Source organism: Papilio xuthus, unplaced genomic scaffold, assembly GCF_000836235.2.
Source record: "Papilio xuthus unplaced genomic scaffold, Pxut_1.1 DF826961.1, whole genome shotgun sequence".
NCBI lineage: Eukaryota > Metazoa > Arthropoda > Insecta > Lepidoptera > Papilionidae > Papilio > Papilio xuthus.
In genome coordinates this window covers 3,256,416-3,279,415 of record NW_013531688.1, presented here as the reverse complement: position 1 = coordinate 3,279,415, position 23,000 = coordinate 3,256,416, and the positions used below count along the sequence as shown (strand labels likewise).

At 32.2% G+C, this 23,000-nt stretch overlaps 1 long non-coding RNA gene across 1 annotated transcript; it reads left to right on the top strand.

The window, feature by feature from the left end:
- Nucleotides 1-15,213: 15,213 nt before the first annotated feature.
- LOC106120077 (uncharacterized) lies at nucleotides 15,214-16,779 on the top strand. Its single transcript, XR_001227983.1, has 4 exons — nucleotides 15,214-15,281; nucleotides 15,798-15,850; nucleotides 16,343-16,424; nucleotides 16,675-16,779. It is a non-coding gene; the product is annotated as an uncharacterized LOC106120077 (long non-coding RNA).
- Nucleotides 16,780-23,000: the final 6,221 nt, after the last annotated feature.

Below are 23,000 nucleotides of genomic sequence, written 5' to 3'. Positions count from 1 at the left end.
GGATACGTATTTGTGTTTATCCTATAATTTGTGTTACATTACATCATGAAATGAGTTATTAATGTAGTCAAACCACGATCACTTTTTTTAGGAAATCTAGACATGTTATTCTCTTATTCAATTGAAAACCTTTTTCTTTTAATTCGTTAATGTTAGATATATTTGTCTACCCTCTTCTTAGGGTACATATTACAAATTAGGAAATGTTTACATCCAGACAAAGGGTTCTCTTAGTATAAGATTGAATACTCGACTTAAGGGTTACCCTTTCTCTCAATTAAACAATTCTATTTAAACTTACATTCAAAATTTATACTCACAAAATTGTTATAACAATGGCCGCCATCTTTAAAACATGACAATGCAAAATATAATTCCTTTGTTTTATAGTTGTTATTTTATATTGCACTTGACATGTAGGACGTGGAGGCTTTTGTGAACTGACGAGTTGAAATATCTATGTTGACATTTTTATTTACTGGATGCTGAATAAATAAAGTAATATGTAGAAGTCATCTTGAGGAATTCAATTATTTTCTTATTTAAAATGCATAAAGGTACTTGATATGATATGCAAAAGGTTTTTTATTTATTTTAGTTTTGCTTCTAGACATTTTAGATTCAACAAAGTAATTAATAATAATTAAACAATAATTAAAGTATTAAAAAGATATGTACATTCGTAATGTGTCTAGTAAGATTGTAAATTGACGGATTTAAATATCAGTGGGTACTGTAACGTTTAGAACAAAATGAAAGATTACATCACGAGTCACGACAAAATATTGTGTTTCTCAGAACATATATGTAGCTTTGAACGTATCTTAGGGCATTCTCGGGGGAAATAAAGTAGTTGAAACTGTTTGCTAGATGGAGGAAACATGTCCTATACAAACATGTAATAAAGATGTTCAATTTACTATCTTAGCCCAATATGATTCCATGACTACTATTAAATTTGTTTTTTGATATCTACCACTGGTATATTATTCTAAAGTTTTAACTCGCTTTGGTTTGTTTTGTAACGCTCTGTAGCCATATCATCGCGATGCCGCAACACTCTTGTGGTGTTTATCTAATATTATACGTTGATGGCCAGTTTTTTTATTTTACTTTTTTCATTTGTATTTGGTTGTTTATTTAAACTATGTTTCGAAATATTTGACTACATGTACTTTTTACCACAAGTTGTTGTTTTTTTGCAAATAAGTATGATTACCAGAGTATACTTTGTTTTCTTTTAAGGTTTTTCTAAAGTTATTTCCTTTGTTTACGATCTCATGTAAGGAATACGTAAATAAGTACGTTTTATGAGCAAAAAGCTGCAGGCGTAAAACGAAACTACTTTTTGGGTTGAAGGTATTTCTCACGAAAAGCCTGTTTAAGAAATAAATCGGCTATGATGGGATTTGCATATATTCTGAAGTGCTAAAAAGTTACGCATTTGGGATTTGAGTAAGTTAAATACTTAACAGTTTAGAACAAAATCTTTTCGAAGATACGATCATGTTGAAGGTAATCCATTTCATCCAAATACATTAATGTCTTGCAGATGTTATGTGCTTTTAAAACAAGTTTAAAATATATGAGAAAATCTTTTTCCAAGAACTTAAAGGTAAAAATGCCACATTTCAACGTTCCGTACATATTCCGAAATTTCCTGGAATTCTTCTTTGTCACATTTTAAGATACCTAGAGGTAATTCCTAAGGTTGCCATCACACGGCGAAGTGATTTCGTAACCTCATAAAGTAGAGCTGAAGATTACGTGGGAAAAGAAATGTGTAAAACTTTTTCGAGGAATAAATGAAGTCTCTTACAATGAGTTTGTTAAAGTAGAAAAATATTAGCAAGTCGTGAGAAACATCCTGAGAGAAATTTGGTAGTTACTGGGGCTTATAATTTCTCTTTTATAGCCATTACAAGACCTGCTTATTAGTTGGCTTACACTATACAACTTTTTAAGATAAATAATTCTTATGCAAGTCAATTTTTATATGTCAAATAATTAATATTGTAATTATAACTAGCATTTGTTTTTAATAAATACCGCCAGTGTTCAGATGAAATTGTAGACCTCGCTCTCCCTAGTTCATCTCCCTAGGAAGGGGAGTTGGTTCATATCGATATTGATTCTATTCCGTGTAATTTAATAGTGTGAATAGAATTCTTTGTACATAGTCGTAAAATAAGGTAACTACAATTTTACGATCAAAATACACCGTACCTGAAAGCAGTATATTTATACGAAATAAGCCAATAAACTCAGCGTGATCCCGACTTAGAATTGTGCCGAATTTATAGTGTATTAGAAGCGTATAGCAAATAACAAAGAACGTAGCATTTTATATTTTACCATAAAATATTGTTGAAGTAAAAAGAAACAAACCAATATAAAAAGTGGAAAGATTAGATAATTCCTCTAATAATGTCTAATATTTCCAAAAAATAACTATAATATTACCGTGGATTTTCACTGTCTATAAAATATATTGTTATCCCTCTCATTATGTAGGTTTAAAAAGAGAATACATAATTATTTTGCACGGGGGTTTGGTACAGAGGAAAACCACAGTTGAATAAATGTAATAAAGGTTAACTCGGACTCGTCACGTCGCCGATTGAGTGGGAAAAAAAGATAGCAAAAAGATACGTTATCCTCGCACAGGTAAAAGATGCGCGGTCCGCGAGGCGATTGTGCGTTCGCGTGGCGGTGTGGTGCCGTCGGTTTGACGAGGAGTGGACAAGTACGTGTTAACCTTTAAGATTTCCTAGATGCGTATATTATAAGCTGTAAGTTAAAGGTGATCCTACATGTGATACGTTATCATTTTACAACTTAATTTGTTTCAATGACTTGCAAGAACATGAAGAAGTATTTAGCAAGACCCATATTGTTACTCTTTATGTAACATGATTTATTACACCTTCGGGAATTATGTGCAAGAGGAAATATCGTTATCACTGTTTTTTGAAGGAGTATGAGAGGGATGACAATATTTCGAACGAATCCTTTGACATTTAAGATTTACTTCTAGTATATAATACATATAAAGGAAATGTTACTTCTTTTATTACCAATATTATAAATGCGAATGCGATATATGTTTGCTTAACATATCTGGATGAAATTTGGTATAGATTTCGAACACTGGATGAATAGGCCACCTAACAAGTTTTATTTTATCCCGCGCAGATTAAGTCGCGGGCGGTTGCTAGTATAAAAATAATAAGGGCGTTTATTTCCTAACTGATTACTTGGGAATAGTTCGTCGGCTCACGTACACATTTTATATTGCTTTCGCTAATAAATAAATACTTATTCCGTATATGAAATAGATTCGTTATTGGCACGATTCGGAGCTTTATTTATGATTATTGGTTATACGAATAAATTGAATGGAACTATTTTGTGGTAAAGGGACCCATTTGTTTCATGTTTATAGTAATACTAGTTGTCGCCCGTGACTCCGTCAACGCGGAATTTAAAAAAAAACTTATTAACCTATGCGTTCTTCCAGACTATGTTTTATATCTATGCCAAATTTTAGCGAGATTAATTCTGCTGTTCCGGAGATACCTTTAAACAAAAATCCATCTAGACATTCGCATTTATAATAGTATTATAGTAAGAATCGTGAATAAAAAAAACTATTTTCTTTTAGAAGAAATTAACACCATGTATTTATTATGTCTACAATTTACCAGACTATTTTCAAGGTATATGAATACTGAAGTAATGGAGTTTACCGGAACGTTTTCATTGGCGTATCTAACTTTACTGCCATTTTTATCGAGTGTCCTCTAAATTTTGATCAAAATTAAAAGGCATAAATTTTACTTGGCGCTGTTTTAAAGATGCGAAAAAATATTGAAATTCAGATATCTGACTCGATATGATTGAGTGGAATATTGAAATTAGTAAATTCAATATCAAATCATAAAGACTAATAAAATAAAGACGAAATAGTCAAAAAAGTTTTCGGAACTTTTACATATAAATACATGAAGTCTCGCTACATTTGATCTTCCCTCACGTTTTATTGCATTCGATTTAGGAAAACAACGACATGGGGAAACGATAAATAATGAAATCTATTACATTGGGTGTGTGGTACTATTTTTATAAGGTTTTGCAAATTACTTTTAGCATTCTTCAAAATAAATTCGTACTTACAAATTTCTGTTTGATTCGAAGTTCAGGGTTTGTTTGTACTTGATTTTTTTATATTAAAAGGTGGAAAATGAGCAAGCGACCACCCGAATTCGCCGAAGTGGCGAATCGGCTGCTGCCTCTATGAGCAATGTCTATACATTCGTAATCGGAGATGCGCTGCCTACATTTAATCAATGGTGCAGGAGACTCTTAGTAAGGCAATATTTCTCCATTCCAAATGGATAGAGAATTAAAATGATGCCTCCGTAACGCATACTGGTTATGTTTGTCTTTATGTACGTAACCATCGGAATTTGAATTTAAAGCCACAGTTTGAAATAGTATTTAGTGAAAACAATCATAACATTAATTATACTTACTATTTGTTAATGAATCTAATCCAGATTTTATTTTTTTCCCATCCAACTTTGTCCCGGTCAATAAAAGTCGAAGCCTTTATATTTGGGGTATGTGAATGGGCTTTCATTTTGCAGACTATTCCGCCATGTTTGTTCACTAAAAGACTGAATAGTTTCGCTGCGGGGGCAATATACTGGATATTTGGGCGCGATCCTGTAAAGTGCGCCTCCAATCAACTACACGGCTATTGTTAACGGGGTTTTCATTGCCGAATATTTTGCTTTGTAATGAGTATGCGAAAGTCCTTTCATTATCATGAGCTATGTTTTTAACCGTCAGTGTGCAAAGGTTCGACAACCTTCCAAACCTTTGTTGAATTTTTGGACCTTTTTTTTGACAAAACAAGTCTGTATTCAATATTTCATACGGATCGGTAATTATTGTTTCTTTGGCGTAGCATATCGTAGCCAATCGTAGCGGAGTGTAGCTTACCTTAAGACTAGTACTAAAATTGTCCTGACAATTACAAAATCTTACTATCTTACTAATATTATAAATGCGAAAGTTTAGATGGATGTTTGAGTGAAGGTATCTCCGGAACGGCTCAAAGAATTCTAATGAAATTTGGCACACACGTAGAACATAGTGTGGACACTCAGGTTACTTATTAAGTTTTCTTAATTCCGCGCGGACGGTGTCAATAGTCAATTATAAAGCGATATTTCTGCTTCAGAAAACTGTGTTTGAAAGGGTTCTTGCACGTTAAAATCAAAGTATGAAATTCAAAGAGCAAAATTCAACGTATTTTTTGAGTCGTATCAAACGAAACATACTCTCGAAAATGAATCTCCATACATTCGTATAATATACAATTTAAATCATTTTGAATTTAGATTTACGTTATAAATATCTTGTCTGCTTGGCGACACTCCAGAGATAACTTTCCACTTTGTCTGCAATAAATGTTACTTTATTTGATTCTCTCAAAATGTTTCGAAGCTTTTTTTAGATAACAATTTATGTAGTAAATTTAGCTGTTTTTTGAATATTTTATATTTATGGGGATCTAGTTGATGTTGCATTTTATAACCGCGTCTTAAAGAAAGCTATCATGATGTAAAAACACCATAAAATCTTATTAAAACATATTAAATACAGCAACGCCACCTAGCGACTATGGTTAAATTTATAAAACACACTCATTAGTCGAGGTTATCATTGCCTTCTCTATGTTCTTTATGTATTAGACATTTTTTGTGCAATAAACAGATATTATCTGATAAATAAATACAGAAGTATATTTCACAAGTTCAATATTATGAAATCTCTTCGCAGTGAGAGCGTAATATCGATATGAAAACTCGATATGAAAACGAATTTGATTTTCCAACGAATTTCAGAAGATTTAACGTAGCAAATAGAAATGTAGCAGATAAATATTCCAATCCAGACATACAAATATCTCAATTGAAATGTATTATTGAAAAATTCGTAAGTAATTTTTATGTAAGTGAAATTTTCTTTATTTATACACATTTTTAACTTAAGTTTTGTCATATTAACTTTAATTTAACCTCAAGACGTAATTAAATATCAAATAGAAAGTATTTATTTTGTTTTCCTTTACCGTAAGAACTTCGGATTGAGGGAATTCGAAACCAGGACCTGCAGATTACAAGTCTTAATCCCTGAGTCAAAGACGTTAAATATAGTGATAAAGCAATATTCCAAAATGTAGTAATATTTCAGTTCTTGTGCTGATTAAATTCCACAAAGTAAAGCGGGAAACTGAAGAAAGCAGGTGTGGGATGTAAGATTAACTTCTTATGAGATACGTGACTCTAAGAAATGAGATTTTAAATTAATATCTTTGTTCGAGTATAGAGTATTAAAGTATACAACTTCGAAGTACAAGTTTTGATAAAAATAATTATAAATAAGATATAAAAGTGTGCGGAAACAATGAAATTGATATGTCTCTAATAACTTTTGCTTAGTTTACTAATGTTATATTTTAATTTTATTTAACGAAAATGAAGAATTATGACAAACCTATCTAAACAAATATATTTTTATAACGCTACAATCACAGACTTATTAAAAACAGACATGTTAACATCATTAATTTAACATTAAAATTTCACTGAAAAATACCACAGACAATAAATTAAATTATCAATATTTTCATTGAATTTGATTATAAGTACAATTTCTTAACAACTTTGAAAAATTAAAGTGTTAAATTAACTATCTTCTGACAGCGACGAAATGAAAATTAGTAATTTTACTACAAAGTACAAATGCTTCATTACTACAAATATTTTAGTAATACGTAGGCAATTCATTTCAAATAAATAGGCGCATGTTTACTTTCAATTTTAGCTACACAAAATAAAAGTTAAAATATCTATAATAATTGTATTTCTTCAAATAATATTTAAACAGTATAATTTTGTACGTATAAGTTATCTGTTGGCGCGTAGCGAACGTTTTAGGTTTGTGCAATTTGTGCATAATTCGAGCATGCGGTCCGATGCGTGCACTAACGGCGTGTCCTTTGTCCCCTTTCATGTTTAACCGCCGTATGTTGTGCAAATATTTTCGTTACTATGAAACTATGTTTATTTTTTATTTTTAGTTTGTTAGTGTTAAAATTCACGTTTGAATCAAGACAGCTAATGTCTTTATCACATACCTATTACCATATTTTGTTTAATTGAAATTTTCCATTATAACACAAAGGTTTATTTTCTTTTTCGGGTTAATGACTGGATACAAACTGACGGCGGTTAGCAGCTTAGGGTTTATTACATTAACTTAGTAAGTATAAGAAGCGAGCGTATCGTCATCTCAAAAGCCGGTAACGCATCTGCGGTTCCTCTGGTCTTGCAGATGTCCATGGTAGTCGATGAACACATTGGTGTTGAATTGGTCATGTGCTCCCTACTCTTTATCTTATTTTACTAATAAAATAAAGGTGAATGTTTAGTTGGATGGATTGATGTTTGTTTGAAAGTATCTCCAAAGCGGCTGCTTGGATCTCGTTGATATTTGTCATAGATGTAGAACATAGTCTGGAAGAACACATAGGCTACTAATAAAGTTTATTTTTAATTCCGCGCGGACAGTGTTGTGTGCGACAGTTAGTATAATATAAAAGTATGAAACAGCTACGAGAATTCGTAATTAATTAATCACCTCCACTACAATGCGGGTATAATTTGGATAAAATAAAACATAGCAGCATAATTGCGGAGGCGTTTTATTCAGCCTCCTTTAATTCTGTTCTCGCTGTTTTATCGCTATTGCATTTCCAATGTCGCAATTTTGTGCGGCGAATGCGTGGTTTTATTTAATAAAAACCATTACAATTAAATTGCCACTGATTTTAAATACGCATCATGAAAATATTTAAATACGCATAAGCATTGTGATAATCATTTTGCAGTAAATAAGAATACACTTTAAATTATATATATTCTTTATTTGGAATACATAGAGCGTGTTCTAGACTGAAATGATATTATTTGCATGTTTTTATTTATATTCAAATAAGTGTATTTCCGAAAGTATTTTCTATGATCAAATAGGGTAACTCGTGGTGCCTAGTAGGCTTCATTTCCTGTGTGGCAGAATGTAAAATTTTATAGAAAATCTATGAGATTTGCCAAAGCAGTCTTATTTATCGTCCGGGTCTTTCGCGGACTTTTATTGCGTTTTTTTTCACGTTAAAAAGTTTTAGTCACGTATCATTTGTTATTTCAATTTAAATTTTAAAAATTAATCTTAAAAGTTAATTTGAATTTTATATACATGTGTATTATTTACGTCGTTGTTATGGAGTGTTTAAAAAAGCTATGATTTAATAATTATTTAAACAGTTTAGCCAAATTGTAGCCGGAGCTTGTAAATTTCAGTCTTTCGTTCTGTAATTAAAAATAATTATCCATTAAAGCTGCTCATTATGGCGCGATTTAATCCGACTACTTAATGAACGAACATTATTTTTAAGGACGGTAACATATTTTGGACCATATTCAAATTAACATACATTTTGCGTTATTCACGGACTTTTACAGGCCTTGGAAAATTTGTATGATTCGTTTATATGCAAAAACAAGAGCGTAAAATACGATTATGTTCAGATATTACCAATTTTAATAATTTGTGTTTTTATGTAATTAAAAGCAGCAACCAATTTTAATTAGCCAAATGGTCAAAGGTACAGATTACCAATTGAGACGTCGTAGGTTCGAATCTGACTATTCGACTTAAGAAATGTTAGTAAATTGACAAAAATGTGTTATACTATAATAATATGCGGACCTAATTAAAAGACTATTTACTATATTAGCTTTTCAGGAATATTACAATATTTTGAGCGAAGCTAGATCACGTGATTACCTAAGTATTTGTTTTTTTTTATATATAAAATATAAGTGGCCAGTAAGTGCAATCAGAATTTAACACAATGACGTTTGGCAAGCGTCCAGGTAAAGTTAATCGCTTATATCGTTAACAATAAATAAACAGTAATATTATAATATCAAAAAATACACATACACATATGTGTGTGTGTGTGTTTACATTAAATATTTTACGATTATTAATATCATAAAGTAGCTGTCGACCTCGACTCCGTCCGCACGGAGTTAAAAAAACATAAGTAGTTTATGTGTTTTTCCTTCCTATGATCTACATCTATGCCAAATATCAGTAATATCCATTGAACCGTTCCGGAGATACATTTAATCAATCATCCATCGATCCATCTATCCATCCAAACATTCGGGAACGGCTGAACTTTGCACTTATATAAACTGGTTTTAAAAATGTTGAAGTCATAATACAGTAGAGTAGGTTTCCTCACAAAGCGCTAATTTGCACCAACGGCCATTGCGAGTATTCATGAAATTGCACAGTTTTGCAGCGAATAAATAAAATATACCAGATTTAATTGCGGCCGAGGCTCGAGAGGCTTTTAACTGGGATTCAATCATTCGGCAATCAACGCTGTTTTGCATCCTTTCAATGTATTCAACCGGTTAAAATTAAAGAAAAAAATGCCACGTAATTTAGAAATATTCAATTTTTATTTCAAACTATTCACGTAAGTAATTAAATATAAAATCGTCACCGCAAATGTAGAAAATGTGATACTACACTACTCCTTACGAAATATTATTGTTAATTCAAACATCAATTGTGTATTATTCAGAGCTATAAAATTATAATATTACAATTATTGTATGCGACTGCTCTTTAAATAACTTAGCTATTGTTAAAGCTAACAGACAGACGATGTAACGAAAAAAACAAAGCAATAACTAAAATAAAATTTTTATTTTACTTGTAAACCTAAAAAAAATCTGCATCAAAGTCAATACAAGCTAACAGAATTGTTGATTTATTCGGCGTATTTGTTGAGCACTACAAAAGAAAATTGAGTTCGTATGTAAATACAAATAAGTAGTTTCAAATGTATCTGAATATACAGTGATCCTGTTGTACAGAAAGAACATTTTTTGGAACAAGTTCATACTACTTGAAACTGTTAAGTCTATCGGTGATTCAAAAAAATGTGCCCTGTCGTTAGCTAAGAACATTTACGCAATCACTGTCTTTAATTTCTCTCATTTTCTAGTCTAATCTTTATATGATTACTAGTTGTTACCCGTGACATCGTCCGCGCTGCTTTAAAAATAACCTAATTAGTAGCCTTTGTATTCTCTGTTGTAGACTATGTTCTACATGTGTACCAAATTTCATCAAAATCCCTTGAGCCCGGGGATATCTTCAACAAACATTCATCCATCCATCTAAACATCCATCTGTAAGATTACCGAGATAGTAATATTATGACTGATATATAAACACGGCTAAACACTCACGTCCGATGGTGGCACCGCCTAGTTTCGAGGCCCGTCACTCAGTGAGCGCCGCGTCCGCGAAATAATACTAGTCACACTCATCCTGATGAAGGGCCCCCGATGGGCTCGAAATTAGTCGGTGCCGCCACCGAACGAATATACGTGAGTGTTTAGCCGTGTTTATATATCAGTTTAGTATAATGTCTCACGAAAGTTTGAATAATTTAATAATATGACATTTTGTATGGAACTACTTAATATAACATAAACCCAAAGTAAGCAATATAAATATCATTTTCTTTGTATAACACAAAATAAAAGTATTATATACGTCTCTCGCTTCGCACACGTCTGCCTCATATTGAATATGTTTTTGCAGTCCTCTTATTTCCCTTGCGAGCACCTAGACACGGGATAAGGCGACATGCTATGAAAACTTCAATATACGTACATCCTAACGGAACCCTAGACTATCGGCTAAAAGGTAGATTTTGTTACAAAAATAGTATTCATAAATGTATATTATATACTTCGTGTTAGTTATTTGGTGTTAGAAATACATAAATTGATAAAATTAGACACTATTTTTGTTTATTCGCGTTTTCATTCAATCGTCTTATTTACGTACGACTAATGTTAAAACAATAGAAAACCTTAATATAACTAAATCTAAATTGTTTTTTATCAAAGTTTTAGTTTTCAACATTAAAAGCCTTTCAAGAGTCCGTGTTATAAGTACATAAAGAAATACTCCAAACACATAAAGGATATTTTATGGCGTAAATCTTTTGAAGTTATTTATTTCTTCGATATTTTGCTATTCCATTTTACTTTAGAAAGTCCAATTCTTGTACTCAAGGCACTTGAATATTTTAGTCCGTTGTAATTTTAAGCTCTACTGAACATGTTTCGTTATTTTAGTCAAATTTGAAATTTTAGTTATTGTCAATTTGATCATAATCCAGAATAGATGTTCTCTAATTTTAAACAACTGAAATAATAAAATGTTTGCGTGTAATGTGTAATAACACATACATATTTTGTTTAAGATTACCGTATGATTCGATTTGGCTTTGTGCTCCACTAGCTGTCGCACGTGACTTCGTCTGCGCGGAATTAAAAAAAATAGTAGCCTGTGTTCTTAGAGGCTACGATCTAAATCTAAGCTAAATTTTAAATAAAAGTGAGGTCAAATCAGTAGTTCTGAAGATACCTTCTAATAAACATCCTTCCATCCATCCAAACATTGGTATTTACAATATTAGTAAGATAAGTCAGGAGTAAAGTTATGTATTAAACGCAATTTTATTCTATAAGAGTATTTCGTGTAAATATTAATTAAGTCAGCGGGATCTCGGTATTATGAAGTACTTAACCGTTAAAGGAGTCGGCAACTTCTGGCTTGCTTTTTACTTTGCTTAAATAAAGTCTCAAAAGCGAACTAAGAGCTTGTAATTTACTGCGTTGCGTTTCAAAAGAAATTTTTCATTTAAATATTTTATTTTGTAACTTGCTCAAATTATTGCGATTTTAGAAATGCATCTCGGATTATATGAATGGAGTTTCAAGAATTAATTAATCCTTAACTTTTATACTTCGACTTAGAATTTAACGAGAACTTGAAAACTAATTAATTATTAATTTTAAAATAAGGTTTCTTTAATTTTTGTCTGTTACTGTTTTTTGTCATTTTCATATGAAGGAAATTTAATTATTTGATTTTAATATTCGATTTATTAAACGTAAATAATTATTTAAATATAAGTTCATTTTGCATCAACATGGCTGGAGTTGATGGAAAGCTTTGCTCCAGATAGGATTATTATTGACCCATTATTGAGGAAATTGTGAGCTAAAAAAATTGGAATTAAATTTTCAAGTATCGCCTATATAAGTAATATTGGATGCGGAAAGCGAGGTCCGCTACTATGGAAGGCATTGAGAAAGGTCTATGCCCAGCAGTGAGTAAATAAAAGCTGTGCATGATAATGATGATTAGTAATATGATGTATATAAAAATATTTTGTAAAGGATGGTATAAAACTGTTTAATTAATTTATGGTCTACTAGCTGTCGCCCGTGACCCTGCCCGGAATTAAAAACCACACGTAATAAGTAGCCTATAGGTTCAGACTATGTTCTACATCTATGCCAAATTTCAGGGAGATTCATGCAGCCGTTCCGGCGATACCTTCAAACAAACATCCATCCATTTAAACATAATATTAGTAAGATTGAGTCAACTTTAGTTTTGTTAATTTAATCGAATCTAATGTGAAATTAGTAATTATAAATATTCTAGCTTATATAAGTGCGTTTTATATTCACATTTTTTAAAGTTAAATTTATTGGAAATTTTATATTTTAAGGCTTACGATCTAAAGAAGTGTGGGAGCTGTGAGGAAAGTTTTCAATAGTGCATTGTGCGAGTGTACTAACTAGTTCCATTATAAGATGTAGTCTATGGAATACTTCTGAGCTGCGGCTGAAACTTTTTAGATAAGTTTAAATATCTATCCTTTTCAAATAAATATTTTTGCAGAACGTTAATATAGACAGCATTTTTTGGAATGTGATAGTTGAATTAAAAAAAACTTGATAAGTAGCCTATGCGTTCTTCCAGACTATATTCTACATCTATTCCAAATTTCATCAAGATTCGTTGAGCAGTTTTGGAGATACCTTCTGACAAATAAACCTCCATCCATCCAAACATTCGCATTTATAATATTAGTAAGATTTGCATGAAAATATACAGTACTTTGTTATTTGTTTTATTTTAGAAACACGACTTACATTAGTTGTCAGACTAAAATACTTGTCAGCTTTTCAGATTTTTTTCGTAAAACAGTTGCACGCTTTCGTTTAGCTTAGTAAAAAGGCTTTCGAAATCAACTCAGCTTCCTGCGAAAAATCCAATTCAGTGCAGCAACATCCTTCAATCAAGAGTTCTATCAGCGGCGTAGCAATTTATTTTTCAATTCACGTTAACTTTTGTTAATTTTAGACATTTTTTAAATTTTCAACATCTCGAAACTGTTTTCGTAAAATTAAAAACACGGTTGGTTATCACCAATGACTTTATTCTAATAATATAAACAAGTAAATATAGTACAAACCGCACACCAAAAAAGTTCATTATTACTTTTATTTTATAGGAGAAGGGGGCAAACGAGCAATCGCCTAATATTATTTGATCCGACGCCCATGGACATCCGCAACGCCAGAGGAACCGCAGATGCTTTGCCGGCCTTTAAGGAAGGTGTACTCTTTTCTTGAAGGCCCCTAAGTCGTAACTGTTTGGAAATACCGCTGTAATACTTATTCATACTTTATGCTGAAGATGATATTCCTTGTTTAACACGTTCAGTGCCGTACGAAAGTGAACTCGCCGTGAGTCGGTGGCTATGTGTTAATCATTTTCCGAAAATTGGAAACATAGAAGCGTATTTGTGTGAGTAATATTCAGCGGGAGGAATATGAGAGTTTTGATAGACAGGTTATTGGCTTATTCAGCGGCTGAGAGCTGCGAGGAATGACGTCATAAATGAATTCCATTCGCGTACTGCTGCGTCTCCGACAGTTAATAAAGTCTTGTATTACATAACGTATTATGACAGCATGTAGCGATTAGAAAACATTTCTTTATGTATTTTTATACAGGGGAGTTAGACAAAGTACATTCGTTCGTCATAAGTTCGTAATGGAATCGCTTCGGAGCGAATGCACTTTGTCTAACCCCGCAGATTGGAAACTGCTGATGTTTTAACCTAAAAACAACAAAAATTTGTTTTAGCGATCTACCTATTGCCTATGACTGTACACGGGAACTGACGCAGTGATAGAGGCTATTTCCCCTGCCTATGGGTCCCGTCCTCCGCCAAATCCATTTCCCTATTACATATATTTAGGAGATTTTAATGTCTTTAATAAAACTTAGAACTTTTTACAGTTATGTTGCTTAAACACGTCAATTACACGGAGTCTGTAAAAGTAGAATAGTAAAGTTAAATTTTAATTTACTTCATAAGTCTTAACGTATTAGATTACATTTTTATTGTAATAGAAATCTCGCTCGAAATAGATATTCAATATTATAAGTTGTGGCCTATTTAAATAACAAAGGTGTACATATCACCAAGTAAGGCGATTCAGAATAAAAATCCAAGGTTTTTAAAGACCAGACCGTTAAAAACTACCATTGTTTCGTATACCTTCCTGTCGCGGCTTACGTCGGGAAGTGAATAGGAAATGAAACAGGTCAAGTTAGATTGGTCACCCGAGAGTTGAGCTGTCACAAGGGCCACCTGAGAATTCAATTTTGCGACGGTGAATAAATTTATCCGGGTCTGTACCAACCCTTATTTCGCTTTACTGAAAGCTTTGTGTAATGCGTTTCTACAAAAATGTTTTAGTAAAAATATATTTTTGTCAAATTCAACCGCAAAAAGAAGATACAGAATGTGACATTATATCTATACAAACATAGCTCTTAAGACACATAATGTTCACATATGTACGTATACGGCATACGGAGAACAATCTCGTCTGCCAAATACAGGTCAATCATTTTATCTATTCGAGGAAAAGTTTGATAATAATAATTATTCAATACGTCGAATTAATTTGACGGATATCTTGAGGTTTGGAACTTAGAAAAGACTAAATTTTCTTCTTATTGAGGTGCCTCTCCGGATTAACGAAGGTTGGCGATCAGTTCTCCATATTTTCTATTGTCTCTTGCGAGGCGAAATAGTTGGGCGGCACTCGCAACCCCTGTCCACTCTCGGATGTTGCGCAACCAGGATTCTTTCCTGCGATCAAAACTCCGGGAACTTTACCCAGCAAGATGAGTTGGATCAAATTGTATCTGTCGTGCCTGAGCACGTGGCCGAGGTAAGTAAATTTTACTACTTTCTTTTATACATCTTGTCAATTAAAGGACTAAATTCACTGCAATACTCAATGGCGCACCAGGGCGGTGCAGACAGTTTATGGCCTGAAAAAAAAGTGTTGGAAAATCGATGCTAACGTACTATACAGTAAGCCATTGCACCATATTGTGCGCTACTTTCGCCTGTATAACAACTAAATGTTTGATCAAATTTGTGTTTTCATCGTGGAAAAAACGTGTTGTTATTTATGCATATCTATTTTTTTAAATTTAGAAAAAAATAATTAAAAATATCATTGATATAAAAATTTAAGTTTAAAATGTTGCGTAGAATGTAATCAAGGTAGTCTCAAAAGATAATTTGTATTATAAATGGATTCATATCCTTTTGAAAATACCTGAGTAATTTCAAAATGCATATACTTAATTAAGAATTAAGAAATGTCAGAGTTGTTTGAATTTGTTGCTTGAAAAATTCGTGAATTTTAATTAATACTTCTCATATATTATTTGTGCAGCGCTTAATGAGGAAACAAGAAGAATGTTTATCTGCTGAGAGGGATATAGAATGGTAATTAGTTTAAAAATCTTTAATAGCATCTCGTAGGCTTAATATTTAAGATATTAAGTATATAACCCAGTATTTTTGTGCAAAATAACTAAAAATTAATTACGTATGTTTTATTTAGTATCTCTTAAGTCAGTTATTTTGTCAATTACACCCCATAAATAGTATTTTTCATTTTCATTTGCTGTTTTTTCCAACTAAGATCAGCTATCAAGCGGCAAGCCGTCTGGCTGATCGATTTAAATTTTTTATCCTGCACTATTTCGACAAATAATCCGATCGAGCGGGCAATTCGCTTAAATCCAGAGCTGTATTGCCGAAGCGTCAATTTATTTTTCAATTTTACGTCCACTAAGAATAATTTTCAAGCTCATAAATTATATTACTAGTGGTAAATTAAAAATGTCATTAACATTTACATTTAAATTGTTAATTAAATATTGGTCGTACATTTACATTTATCCATTAAATTTATCCGACATTCCTATTGTGCAGGATTATATCGTGCTACAAGTGAGCTAGTCAACTAACCCTCGTTAGACCAGGTTGACAATGGTCTAGTTAACCCTGACTTAAGGTAGGCTCTGAGCTCCTTAGTGGGACTAGACTTAATATAATTACTAAATAAAATAAGGTGACTAGATTACAGTTAATATGACTAAAATGACAAGTAAAATGACTAGGGTTATGGTGAGGCTATGTTCCTATGAATTACCTTACTATCTATATATACAGTATTTAATAAAGACATCTTTAGTATTCCTATTTCTTATTAATTTACATGTATTTTCCATATTTATTTTCTCCTTCATTTCTTTTTCTTTCAGTATTTACCCTATACGCAGCATACAGTGGGCAGTCGATAATTACGTGCAGCATGGACTCACCCTGTTCCGGATCTCAGATTTACAAGGGGCACGTCTTACATTACAATCTGTGTAAGTATTCTGATGCCTAGTACAGGTTGACTTCACATTTGCATAACGAAGTTTTCTTTCACCGTAAGAACGTCGGATAAATGTACACGTGTACTTCAAATAACATATTGGTAAATGGCGGGATTGGAATCCAGGACCAGCAAGATTACAAGTCACGTACTTAACCCCTGAGCCACCGACGCTGTACTACTAATAGTATATTTCTCATTGGTATATTTGTTGTAAATTCTTTGTAATATAAAAGTATATATATTTGTGCAATGGAAGTGCGCCAGATAAGTATTCACGTTTAATCTGGACAGCTTGGCTCGCAGCGAGTCCAGTAACGCGGCGCGGCAAACATACATGTGTTTTAATAACGTCACCCGCCAATATTCTAGCCAATTTGAAATTTATTCTGTTTCCTGCGACTTCTAATAAAAAATATTTATAATGAGCAATTTTGTAAAAAGTTAAAAAAATGAATATCACGGGAACCGTATCTCATTACTCGTAGACATAAATTAAGACGTAGACAAAGATACCTTCGTCTACGTCAATGTCTACGACTACACAATCGTAGACATATTGCAATTATAATTATTTTTAAAATTGTCTTAAAAAAATTCTCAATCGTACACTATAATTTTATCACTAAAATGTAATGTAAATAAATTAAGAGTAAACATTATATAAAATAAATACATATACAACAGAAGAAACACTGAGAAAAACATTTAAAGCTAGACAAGTCAACAAAAGCTCGCTGCAGTGCGGCGTCCGGGGAGATCCGAGTTTACTTTTAATTTACACCAGACTTGCGGACGATGTTTGTCTTACTATCGCTAAAGTGCAAGGTACACGAGTACTAAACGACCTACATTGAATTCACAGGTTGAATTCTTCTTAATAAGTTTACACATTTTATCAATTTTTTATAATAAACAAGTGAAATTATAGTGGTTTTAGACTGCTGTAAATTCCTCTTGTAGTGTTCCATATTGTCATCTCTTTTACTCTTTTTGAAATAACAGAGACAACAGTACTGTACAAGTATTACAAAGTTTTTACAATTGAAGAAATAAGTTAGGAAAGTAGCAAATCAATGGCGCGATTGAAAAATGTTCCGAATCGGAAGTGAGGGCGCTGCGCGTGCTCGATGAGCTCTATTCTCGATCTGATTATTTGTAGAAATCGTGCAATAAAATCGCAGAACATGTACTAACTACATTTGGGAAAATAAAATAAACGTCTTTCAAATACGAACTTACTAATACTGACGTGGTAAATGCTAATTTTGCTTTATCCCACCGAATAAAGAGAAACCGAGATTTCTTCTCCCTTTATTTACAGAAGAAATCATTTCTCTCTTTACGTAAAGGTTTTAATGAACTGTTTACATCAAACTCAATTATATATGATATCAAAGTCTATTTCATATGAGAAAACTATGACGAGACAATTAATAATCAAACCACAATTTTATACACTACTATTTATTTACCAAAGCCTTCGAAGAGCTTATAATAAATAAAGAGTGGGCAATGTTTGTAGAATCGTATATACGCAGAGAGATTTTCTCTCACGATCGGATTATTTGCTGAAATAGTGCGCAGTAAAATTCGAAAAACGATCGGCCGCTGGCTGCTGTGAAAATAAACCTAGAAATGCTTTCGAAGCTACAGCTACGAGTACAAGCACTGGCTACGCCGCGGCCGCTTTGATTACTTTAAACTACTTTTATTACAACGAAACATGTTACTTTGATATTATTGGTAAAATATTTAAGTATTGCAATATTAAGTAATTTTTCCTTTATTATATAATAACTGTCACCCCCGAATTAAGAAAAAAAAATTCATAAGTAACCTGTGTGTTCTTCCAGATTCTCTACATCTATGCCAAATTTCAGCGAGATCCATGAACCGTTTTGGAGATACCTTCGAACAAACATTCATCCATCTAAACATTGGCATTTATAATATTGGTAAGATAATTTTTTATTATTTGTTCTGTAAACTGAATGATTCTCTTTAATAAACCATTGAATTGATAAAAGTTAAAAATGTTTCAAGTAGTTAATCCAAGAACTTCCTACTGCACCAATAACATTTTAGGATTTCTCCTAAAACTAAATCAAGATTTCAATTGTTCTTTCTATATTCCATAGTTTTACGCGATTTTAGAATTATAAATATATTGCTTTTATATGACTCTGCTGTCTGCTTCGTAGAGCTGGTATATTCTTTTTTAATTTTTTTTTAAATAAAATTTTAGTGTCTATATATGTGATATCGAGAAAAAATCATATTTCCTACACGTAATTCATTTGAGTTGATGATAAGGGAAAATAGATTTTCCAAATTTTGGTTTGCTTCTGCAAACCGCGTTTGTTCCGGGTAATCTTTGAAATCTATTAGATTTTGATGAAACTTTGACAACTACTTTCTTTTTATTTCAGCGCTGGCGAGGTCGAAAGCGACTGTTAGTAATGAATAAACAAGTGCTTGACAACAATTCTGATTATAAGTGTTTCTGTGGTCGAAAAATGGTACGTACTAATTTAAGAGAAAGTTCACTTAACTCTTGAAGACAGTTTTTCACTTGATTACTGTTTATTCAAACTTTCGTGACACATTATAATAAACACGGCTAAACACTCACGTATATTGGTCCGGTGTCGGCACCGACTAGTTCCGAGCCCATCGGAGGCCCTTCATCAGGGTGAGTGGAACTGGTATTAGGGAATCAAGGTCAAATAAGTGAATCGATTAACCTACATTTAGTTGGTAACGAGGCATTAATGTGAAATATTATTTTTACCAGAAAGTAAGTGCGAATGCTACTCATACTTTATGACATTCATTTGAATAAAAAGCTCATTTGGAATGCCAGTCGCAGACGCTTAAAAATAATCACTACGAAAGAGCCATTTTTGTACTTTTTAACAATTGAACTTAGCATATTTTTCCATTCCTTATCTATATAACTTTTATATCAATACTAGCTCTCCCCCGTGATTCTGTCCACGCTGTAATAAAAAAATAACTTAATTTGTGGCCTGTGTGTTCTTCCAGGCTATGTTCTACATCTATGCGAAATATCACCGAGATCTATACAACCGTTCTCGAGATACCTTAATACAAACAAACATACATACATCCAAATATTTGCATATTAGAATTTTATTTTTATTTTTACATGTAACGAATAAACTTGCAAATTACTAAACCAATTTTAAAAATACATTTGTCATTAAAAAGGTGCATTATCACTGAGCAATATAGGCTATTTTTTTTAAATTCCACGCGGTCGAATTCGCGAGCAAAAGCTATATTAAATAAAGAGACAATGTAATGTCTCTTTAACAAACCGTGTCATGAAAACCTTATTGTAATATGAAATTTTAAAGCGCTTATAACAACTTAATTACACACGTCACTCAATCAAATGTGATTGAATATCGACCTGAACACTTTACGATTGCGCGGGAAGTGGGTCAGTATGATTTACATGAGCTCTGCTTATTTAACGTTTACTTTAGCTCTATGAATTATGTAATACTAGAGTAATGTATGTTAAGACGACAATGGAATATTTCTACTACTAGTAGGGCTATTGACAGAAGGGTATTGTGTTTCCCATTATCAGAATATTGTATTCTTATTCGTACAATACTCGTAAACATACACACAATACAACACCGAATACAAGAGAAACTTGGACTAAACTAAGTTGGTCCCGGCATATGTAGTTTAAATAAAACATAAATTTTTGTACCAAAGTTATTTTTTTAATGTTAGAGTATATTCCTAAAAGACAAGCACTTTTAAAAATTTTGAAATTTCTGTCGAAAGTTAAATTTATAAGCGTATACGACAAAAGTGGCGGCTTCAGTCATCCGTAGCATGTCGTAGCTTTCGTAGCGTTACGTAGCTCGTCGTAGAAGCGACGTAGACGCTCGCTCTACGAGCTTAATTCCACCACATCGGAATAATTTCAATCGTGTCGCGGTTCCCTTACGTACCCAGCGGAAGCCAAAGAAAATATATTTGAACATTTCCTTTTAAGTATATTCGTCTATAATGTATTGAATATTCTATTGATTCTTTATGAATATGTTTTTTTCTTTGAATACTTTATGTTTTAGAATATTTATTTTTAGGCTTTAGTAAGCAAATAAGCAATCATGAAATCCAGGATTTAATAGCGATTAAGTATATCTAATCGGCACTATCCTATTTAACATATTTCATTTCGTAAACTTTTTAGCAAGTGTGGTATAAAATTTTTGTTATAAAACAAACCTTAACGCAAAATAACAACTTAAACATAATACTAACAAAATGCCTAAAACGTTTGTGTGTGTTTGTACTTAATTTGGTGCGGGATAAGTAATTGCCGAAAGTAAACACGGCGTCAAAACGTTGAATAATTTGACGTAGTACCTTGTGAATAATAAACGGAGACTGCATAAGTCTTGTAAATAAAATACAACTTAGAAGACTGCTTATTAAGTGAATTCATTAAAGTATACGTCTTGCCATCTAGTAAATTATCTAATTGTTTTAATTTTGCTATATATAGCAGTAATTTAAATGTATATTGAATAATAAAATAAGGGTTAAACGATAAAAAAATATTCTATATAATGTTGAATGTTTAAATGTTAATTTTATTTTTTTCTTGTTTTTTCATTTATTTTATAGTACCAATGAAGTTTTCTTATCAAAATCATAAAAGTTTATTTATACATATGCCTCAGGATCAAAAGAAAATGATAAAAATTGAGATCAATTTTCCGGCCCATCAGGAAGTTTTCCCTTCTTACCTTTTAGCTAATGGACTTTTGAAAGACACTTTCCTGAGAGTATTTTTCCTAATACGTTGATATTGTCTTTGGCTCTTAAAGTTTTTCTTAAGTTTTTATTACTCTCACGCTGTTACGTTGTTTTACTATATGAGTTTGAGATTCCGCGAATATTTTATACTTTTTTTTACAAATATGTTTTATCTTACTAATATTATAAATGTGAACATTTAGATGGATAGAAGGGTATTTGTTATTAACAGCTAAACGGTTCTCACAGAAATTTAGAATAGATGTAGAAGAATAGATGACATCATTTAGAAGAACACGTAACCTACCAATGAAGTTTTTTTTTTCATTTTTACGGACGGACTAGCTGGCGACCGCTAAATAGATAATATTTCCGATAGGAAGCAATAGATTATCTGTGTTATCACATAACATTGACTATATTCATATGTGTTGCACATTTTAAATACGTACGTATGTACATTCATCATATTCACATTTATAACCCAAGAGGGTTATCCGTAATGGGTTATACAAAATGGATGTCGAATATCATTTATGAAGCTGTTAAATATAGTGTCGATAATCGATTCTCAGCAGACAGTCGGTGCGAGCTTCGCTGAGGCGGGCGTTATAAATAATGATAGATGGCAACTCGATTTTCTTAGCTGCTCCACTCGATCCCACTCGGCACACATCGTTCGCTGCAAATGGTGCACGCTTAAATAGCGACGCGGCATTTTTTAAAGTAATCGCTTCTACAATGGCTGCTTTGATTGCTGGCATTTTTTAAAAAGGAAACAAATATACGTGCGCTTTATATACAATCCTCGATCTTCTTGAATACAAAATATTCGATTTACTTTTAAAGAACAATGGAAGACAATTGAATAGTACTTGAAACACTTCACCTTACTTTGTTACCTGAACGATTTTAGAAATTAGTAATTTTATGTCTAAAATTTACATGGTTTTTTATAAAAAGAAAACGATTAGGTATTGTTCACTACCAATTTAATAGAGTATATTGTGTCCTAAGATTTTACATAATATGGTAAAACCAAATGCATTTAACTTTACTCCTTTATGCATATCAGGTGACTTATAAATAACAAGCAGTTGCCCGCGACTTCGTCTGCGGGGAATTACAAAATCTATCATAGTAAACAGTTTAGTATATGGCACTAGCGGATAGCGTAGCTTTCCAACAATGAAAGAATTTATCCAAATCGGTAAGTTTCGGAACCTATTTAAGCAAACAAACAATAAAATCTAGGAAACGGCATTCAACAAATCTTATGATAGTCATGTTATTTACCCTCTTCGTTACAGATATTTCAGAATTGTCTCATTTTCTACACCCCATTGCTGTGCAAAAATTGATAAAAGTTTCCAAACGAAAAAATACACGATTCGA